General features: G+C 34.7%; 1 pseudogene; it reads right to left on the bottom strand.

Moving 5' to 3' along the window:
- Positions 1-1,158: 1,158 nt before the first annotated feature.
- Positions 1,159-1,266, bottom strand: LOC119511008 (annotated as a pseudogene).
- Between the last annotated feature and the right edge of the window lie 7,235 nt (positions 1,267-8,501).

The following is an 8,501-nucleotide window of genomic DNA, read 5'->3' as shown; positions in this document are numbered from 1 at the left end:
TGTCCCATATGACTGTCAAATTCATAGAAATATTTGCTATAGAAGAGAAACTACTTGGTTTACTTGTTTAAAGGTTGGACTGTCCTTCAGCAATCCATGTAATTTTGTAAAATGGTGCAATGGGGTTGTATTTCTCAGAGTAGCTAAATGTCAGATAAAATAAAAAAATTGGATTCATTGAAAGTCATAGTTTTAAGTGTCCTTGGATTATAAGAAGTCCATAACATCTTATTTCAATATGCTGAACTTGGCTTCTGAGGATCCTATATTTCAGCATTCTGATTTTTATCTTCTATGTTTGGATAGTGAAACCATTGAAACAATCTCAATATACTAATGCTACAGCATAGAAATCTTAAGGAAAGGAGGGAAAATGTTTAATTAGAATTAATTAGGAGACTGCACAGAGAAGTTCCGTATTTTGTTTCCTTCTACTGATCAATGTATTGGCATCTAATCAGAAATAAATAGTAGTTCATGGCTGGGCGACAAGGCTTGGTAACAAAATGCCGTTGATATTTTTGTTGACAAAAATGATCCCAGGTAAACCCTGCTGGTTTTATGGGAAGGCATATACTGAGAGGAAATGTCATGGTTGGTTAGATCACAGTATCTTTCTCTCAAAATAATGGTCTTTAATCTGTCAACATCAGCTATTCAAAGGGACAGTCTTACAGCCATCAAGTAATATTATGTAGAAATGCAGTTCAAATATATGTGCTAACCATAGCAATAAGATTGTATATACTTTCACAGACTGATCGCATTCTGAGAAAGAAGCTATATGTAGCTTCTTAAGAAGTAAATTAAAAGCACACTTCAAAAGAGTTGTAGACAAGCCATGAGAAGAAATTTTACAACTAAAACTGTGTTTGAGTGTTTTCCTCAGGTGTCTTTCCTATATTGTAGAGTCACATATTTTCTTTATGATCAAGCATAAAATTGTTCTTTACGGTTTAGAATCAATTGTCAGTAATTGATGCAAAAGTGTAACGTCACATTTTGTAATAGTTGTTGACAGCTGTTACCTGTCTATTGCATGAAAGAGATGACATACCCATTACACTAAAAACAACACCAACAAAACTACTATTGATTGTACAAAACTGGACCGAAACAGAGAAAGGTCTACCATTACAGAGATGGCCCTTACTTTTCAAGGAGTGAAGGAGCCACTGACATAATGTCATTGATCAAATACATCTAAAGTAAAACTGATAAGAACAGATACTACACTTGAACTTAGGGAAAAAGCTGAGAAGCAATGAAATAAGCCAGACACAAAAGGACAAATATTGTATGCCCTCACTGATATGAAAGAATTTAGAATAAGCAAATTCATGGTGTCTGAATCTAGAATACAGGTTACCAGGAGATAGGGTGGGGATAAAGGATGGGGAGTTAATGCTTAAATTGTACAGAGTATCTATTTGGGAGTATGAATTAATCATTTTGCCTCCTTTGTGTCTGACATAGTGGGTAGTCAAAAAGTTTCATGTAATTTATATGAAAGCCTCAACTAAACCCACCACATTTCAACACAGTAGATAAAAATATAAGCATGCATGATTATAAATCTTGTGACTTCAGAATTTCAGAAAGAAGAAATAGCATTGAATTAGGTATTCATAAGAGGAGTAAATTGAGAAGGAAGTCCAGGCTGTAGATAACCAAACTTGATAATGAAAGCAGAAATTTAAGCTTAATACTTACCTTTTCTTCAGACATGCTATAACATATCCATAAAAAGTGCTTTATCTTGTCAATAATGAAGTGTCAAGACTGCAGTGTTTACTGGTTCACAATGGATATTGACTATATTTTGATACGTATCCAAAATCTTAGCATTAAAAAAAGTTGAGATAACACTTCCATTTATATTTGAATCAGTTAATGCATATATAACCCACTGTGTTATACTACCTTTTAGTCTAATTAAATACAGTCCTGCTGTGCTCTGTTCTCATAAGAAATCATGAAAAAGAATTAATATAGTTGTATATAGTCATATAATCTATTCATTTATGTTTCATTTTATCAAAATATGATTTCTATTATTGTTTCAGCTGCAAAAACTAAGCTGGATTTCCTTAAGTAGGGCATTTAATTAGTTTGCAGCTCCCTGGTCAGTTTATTTATTTGAGCTGCAAAGTTTCTTCAGGAGAAAAAGAGGAAAAAGAAAAATCTGACTCAAGAGAAGCTATAATTAAAACAGATAACCAGACAATGATGATAAGAGAAAATACAAATTGGACATCTACTTCACAGCTAAATATAAAGGATCTGGCCTATGCTAAAAAAACAAAAAACAAAAAACAAAAAAACGGTTTCCTTATAAAGGGCTTCACAGAAATTTTTTAGAAATTCCTTTTTAAAAAGACAAATTTGGTAGAATAATTCAATTGTTTATTTCTCTACCTGTTATATTTCTTGATATTTCTGTAATAGCAAAATTAATTACTTTCCTACTTTTTAGAGTAATAAAAGCAAGCAAACAAAAACCCAATTTGAATTATTTGCTAAACTTCTGAGTCTGTGAGGTGGGTTGTGAAGCATGTCTCAGAAGGTGTACATTCAATTCAACTGTAGGAATATGAAGGTCAGTACATTTATTACAAAAAGCAAAATAAAAATGTTTGTAAAGGAGAACTTCAAAACCCAAAATTTTCAATACTAATTATGGACTGGCTAGAAATTATGTACATGACACAAAATAGTTATTTAGTTGAACCAGTTGTCAAGTTGACACACGTGATGACTATTCCAGTTTGCCAACGCTGCTCTTATGCAAAATACCAGAAATGGATTGGCTTTTATAAAGGGCATTTATTAGGTTACAACTTTACAGTTCTGTGGCCATAAAAGTGCCCAAACTAAGGTATCAACAAGAGGATACCTTCAATGAAGAATGGCTGATGGCGTCTGGAAAACCTCTGTCAGCTGGGAAGGCACGTGGCTGGTGTCTGCTGGTCCTTTGCTCCCAGGCTGTGTTTCAAAATGCCTTCCTCCAAAATGTCTCTGGGCTTGTCTCTCTCAGCTTCTTCAGCTTCTGTGCATCTAAGCTTCTGGGCTTCCTTCTCTCAGCTCCTGTGCATTCTTGCTTGTTCTCCCAGGGCGTTTCTCTTTAACATCTGGGATGTCCTCTCTTAGCTTCTCCAGAGCAAACTCTCAGCTTCATCTCTTAGCTTAGCATCTCCAAACATCCTTCTGTCTGCATTTCTGAGTGTCTCCAAGCTTCAGCATCAGCAAGCATCTGGGTATGTGTTGGCTCTTAGCTTCTCTCTTAAATACTCCAGTGAACTAATCAAGACCCACCTTGAATGGGTGGGGCCACACTTCCCTGGAAATAATCTAATCAAAAGTATCACCCACAGTTGGGTGAGTCACATCTCCATGGAAATACTCAATCAAAAGTTTCCACCCTATTCAAAAGACTAATAAATCTGCCCCCACAAGATTGCATTAAAGAGCATGGCTTTTGGGAGGGACATAAAATATCCAAACTGGCACAATGACTTTTTAAAAATCTTCCTCAAAAACGCACAGACATGCACATGTCCACTTACCCTTTCTTGCATCTGGGGTGCTGCTGAGCATCATATTGTAGATCATCATCCATGATTCCAAACCCTTTACACTGGGATTTACATAAGGAATTTGAGTGTGAGAGGTGGAAGGACTTATTTTACCCAGCAGAGCTTTGTAAATTCTGAATGGTCTGGTCTTGCCTCATCTTTCCAGAGGTGGAGGGATGAAAGTATTGTTCTAACTTCTTTCCTTTTATTTACTCTTTAATTTGGCCACATGAAGTAAAGAGAAAGAAGTGAGTAATGAAAGTATATGAAGAAAAGAAAGATAAATAATAAAATAATATTGGTATAGCCATTCTCTTCATGTAATCCGTCTCTTTCATGCAATCCTCATAGTAACCTAAGTCTGGGTTAGGATTGCATCAGATGCTACTGATACTGCTTTATGAATAAAGGAAATCAGAGTACTTATGTTGTTTGCTAAAAGTCACACAGAACGTTAGTATACAGCAAGGTCCTCTTAAATCATTTTCATTTTTGTCCTTTCCAACATGCCAAAGATAGGAAAGCAGATAGAAAAACAATTTATCTAATGAAGAATGGAGAGAGGGCAATAACTGAAAATTCTATACTCATTTTTAAATTATAATAACGAGTAGCCATCAAGGAGAAATCAAATATATAGCCTCTTTTCCACATTTACTTTCAATTTGGGAACTTGGGAAAATCCAGCCAACCCGGAGTTGGGCATAGTGCTATTCAGCTCATTTTCATATGAAAATTACTTGCGACCATTTAAATGTAAGATGAAAGATAGTTTAAAAATACACACTAGACAAAGCTTCTGCCCTCAAGGAACTACAAAGCATACGAACAACTGCTGATTCAGTGCGTATTATGTGCAAGGCCCCCAGAAGATGTTAGGGATCTAACAGGTACTCTAGGGAGATCCTTAGTATAGACTTGTTTTTTTTTTAAAGAAAATTCTGTCCATGATTTTTTTTTTTCCTGCTGCTGTTATTTTTCAGGAGTTTGAAAACAGCATTTTTTGTTGTATTCTATTTTCTGTTTACCAAAGTATTATATGTTAGTTGTATAATGCTCCACAATGCACAATTTAATCAGGAATTATCTTAAGGCCCATCACTGTTACTATTTTCATGCGTTTCTTTTTAGTGATTTTTTCCTCCTTTTCCAAATTTATAGAATTGAGTTCCTATTCCATACATAGTACTATAACTATCCTTTTATTTATTTTCCTGTGTGGTAAAGACAATGTTATAATATTTTTATAGCAATAAAGTTTTATATATTAGCCATTATTAAAATTTTGTAATTTATCTAAATTATCTGTCTGATCATGTGCTCTGATTTCCCATCATCTTCTTATCCTGCCATGACTTAGGGCCTTGTAATTCAGGGGTTGAATTTGAGTCAGAAATGCAGGAAAACTTTCAGTGACATGAGATTGGCTCTGTGTGTACAGAACAGATGACCAGATCAGAAATAAAGTAAGTCAGCATCTTGTGTAGGCACCTTGGTCATTGACTCTTTCTTGAACTATGCAGTTCTCTATAAATTTCTCAGTTGTCCTTTCAAATAGGCAGAGCACAGCTTGATGTGAGAACACTGTTCACAGGGATATTTTATGCAGGTATTAGGTGCAGGCATGTAAGAGAACAGCAGGAGGAGCTCATTTCTTTGGGTGGGGATGTATATGAACAAATAGTGTATTTAATTAAAATTGTTTGGGGTGAGGAAGAGATGAATAAACTAACAAATCATTTTAATAACTTGATAAATCTAAAATAACACAGAAGGCTGAGGGGATCTAAAAAGATTGTCAAATATTATTTAGAGCCATGTACTTGGCAGGTTATTTTTTATAGAGTTGAATAAAAATATTACACATTAAGTTTATATGAAAAGAAAATAGTTATACCTTAAAATTTAGACTAAAAGTGTGGTTCTGAGAAACTTTTTTTAGGAAAGGTCTTTAGAGGAATTCTGAGATATTCTTGTCCTTGATACATATTTATAGTAACTGTTAATATTGAAATCCAAATATAACCTTCATGTAAATTTTTCAGTTAAAGAGTAGTATTTACACTATAAGTCATTAAAACTGACTGCAGGATATTTCTATTTTTAAGTTCTCAAGAACATGTCAAAATATGCATCATCCACTCAACATTTATTGCAAATCTCCTATATTAAAAGAATTATGCTAGGCATTTTAGGAGGTTGGAAATGGAGCAGACTTGAATCATATAGTTACATTTTATTTCCATTAGCTCATTTACTTTGGAACCATAGACATGATGTAATAATACCACAAATAGGGAATGGGAAATAATAATATATTAAAGTCTATTACGTAAAAAATTGCAAAAAGCACTGTTTCAGGCACCTAAAATATATCTTCTCCTTTAATTCTCAAACAAGTCTATATTGATTATCTATCATTGCATAATAAATTACCTCAAAACTTAGCAGCTTAAAATAACAAATATTTATTATCTTTGTTTTTGAGAACCAGAAATCTGACATTGGCTTAGCTAAGTGGTTCTAGTTTAGAGTATCTAATGAGGTTGCAGTCAAGCTCTTGCCTGGGGCTTTAGTCTCTGAAGACTTAACTAGAGCTGACAGGTTCACTTTCAAGCCACTCACATAGTTATTGGTAGGAGGCTTCAGTTCCTCACCAAAGGGCTGTTCATGAAATGACTTTCTCAGAGCAAGTTATGAGAAAGAGAGAGAGAGAGAAAGAGAGAAAGAGAGAGAGAGAGAGAGAGGGAGAAAGCTCCAAGATAGAAGCCTCTATCCTTTTATAACTTAATATCAGAAGTGACTTACCATCACTTCTGCCATGTGTACAGATTAGCTCTTATATAGTATGGGAGGGATGACACAAGGGTGTGAGGACCACTAGGCAGGATTATTGGGGGTTATTCAGACTGCCTACCACACATGACTATGGAATAAATAGCTGCATCTACATTCTGGACATGGAATTTATGAAAATGAGAGAGATAAGTACTTGGCTCATGCCACAAGAATAGTATGTGGAAAACTGGAATTTGAATCTAGCTCTGAGTCTTGGTCTATCACCACTGATAAAACATTCATCGTTTAGTAGTTTAAAGGTCAATTGCGCTTTTTAATTTTCAAAATGTTTTCTAGGCATTTGTGCCAGTTTGGATATATTGTGTCCCCCCAAAGCCGTGTTTTAACCCAATCTTGTGGGATATTTGAATTAGGTTGTTTCCATGGAGACATGACTCACCCAACTGTAGATGATACTTTTGACTGGATTATTTCCATGGAGCTGTGGCCTCACCCATTCAGCATGGATCTTGATTAGTTTACTGGAGTCTTTTAAAAGGAGCAGACCCAGACGCTGCTGACACTTTTTGAGATGCTAGCCCAGAGTTTGCTCTGAAGAAGATAAGGGAGGAAAAACCGCCCCAAGAGATACTTGCTGACACTTAGAGATGCTTGGAGATGGAGACAGAAGGACGTTTGGAGATGCTAAGCTAAGAGAAACCCAGAGACATTTTGGAGAAAGCCATTTTGAAATGCAATCCGGGAGCAAAGGACCAGCGGACGCCAGCCACATGCCTTCCTAGCTGACAGGTGTTCCGGACACCATTGGCTATTCTTCAGTGAAGGCGTCTTCTTGTTGATGCTTGGTTTGGACACTTTTATGGCCACAGAACTATAAATTTGTAGCCAAATAAACCCCCTTTACAAAAGCCAATCCACTGCTGGTATTTTACATAGCGGCAGCACTGGCAAACTGAAACAGCACTATTCACTAATTTTCTCAATACTCCTTTAACTTAAGCTCAACTGATAATGACTTTAATAATACTTATTCAAAGAAATATAGAAAACAGAAGAGAAGAGACAAATAATAAAATAAAAATTACCCATATTTCCATGCACACATGTAACATGTGTTTATCAAGTGTGAGCTGTGTACCACAGGTGGGAAATGTCAGGTAGCATATGGACATGGCATTGATTAAAAATGAATCACATCCTGAGAAAGGTAATCCCTTTGACTCACTTTCAAACCCCCTGGTAGTAGCAAAGAGAATATCACTTTGATGCTGGTTTGTTTTTAGCAATTCTCTGAAACAATCTCCCATGTAACACCATGGTAGTAGGCTCAGGGTCAGCTTGTTCAGCAAGCACCTGCTACTGGCTAGAATATAATAGTATTGTTTTGGTTCCATAGTGTCTATTTTTGTGTATACTTCTATTTTTAGCCAATAAAATTCACTTTGCAGTTATAATTGTGACTTAAAATTGCATGTAAATGAATATGTTAAGGTTAAAAAGGGGGTCAATTAAACAATATAAATAAATATTAACATTAACACAGCTGATAAGCAGAATGGCAAAAAAAAAAGAAAGTTATAGTCATTTAACAAATACATTGTAGCACAATATGTAAACTGCTGGAGATTGTCCTCTGCTTAACACCAGCATTACACCATGAATCTTTCCCATGGTTAAAAATCTTTTGATACATGATTTTTAATGGTTATTTTAAAAGTCCATTGTACGGATGTTCCATATTACCATTTTGGAAATATTTTGTAATTTGATGCATTAAAATTGGCAACACATTTTAAGATTTTTTAATCATGAGAATGAACAAATTTTATATCGTTAAGTGAATTTTATTATTTTCAAAAATTGTCCATGTGCATGGCATGTTAGAATGCTTCTTATTAATTTCTAATAGTTCTTCATGTATTTAGCATATCAAATCATTATCTGTGCTATTGGTCCAAAGAAGTTTCCTCAGTCTGTTATTTGCTTAATAATTATTATATTTGTTTTATTACTAGTCTAATATACCCATCACTGGTAAATATTCTCTTTTATGTTTAAGAAATTTTTGCCATCTTAAACCAGTTATTTCCCTGTTTTTTTTCCAGTTTTTAAAATATTTCCATTTTT

Source organism: Choloepus didactylus, chromosome 15 (genome assembly GCF_015220235.1).
Source record: "Choloepus didactylus isolate mChoDid1 chromosome 15, mChoDid1.pri, whole genome shotgun sequence".
NCBI classification, from domain to species: Eukaryota; Metazoa; Chordata; class Mammalia; order Pilosa; family Megalonychidae; genus Choloepus; species Choloepus didactylus.
This window is presented reverse-complemented; position numbering and strand designations above follow the sequence as displayed.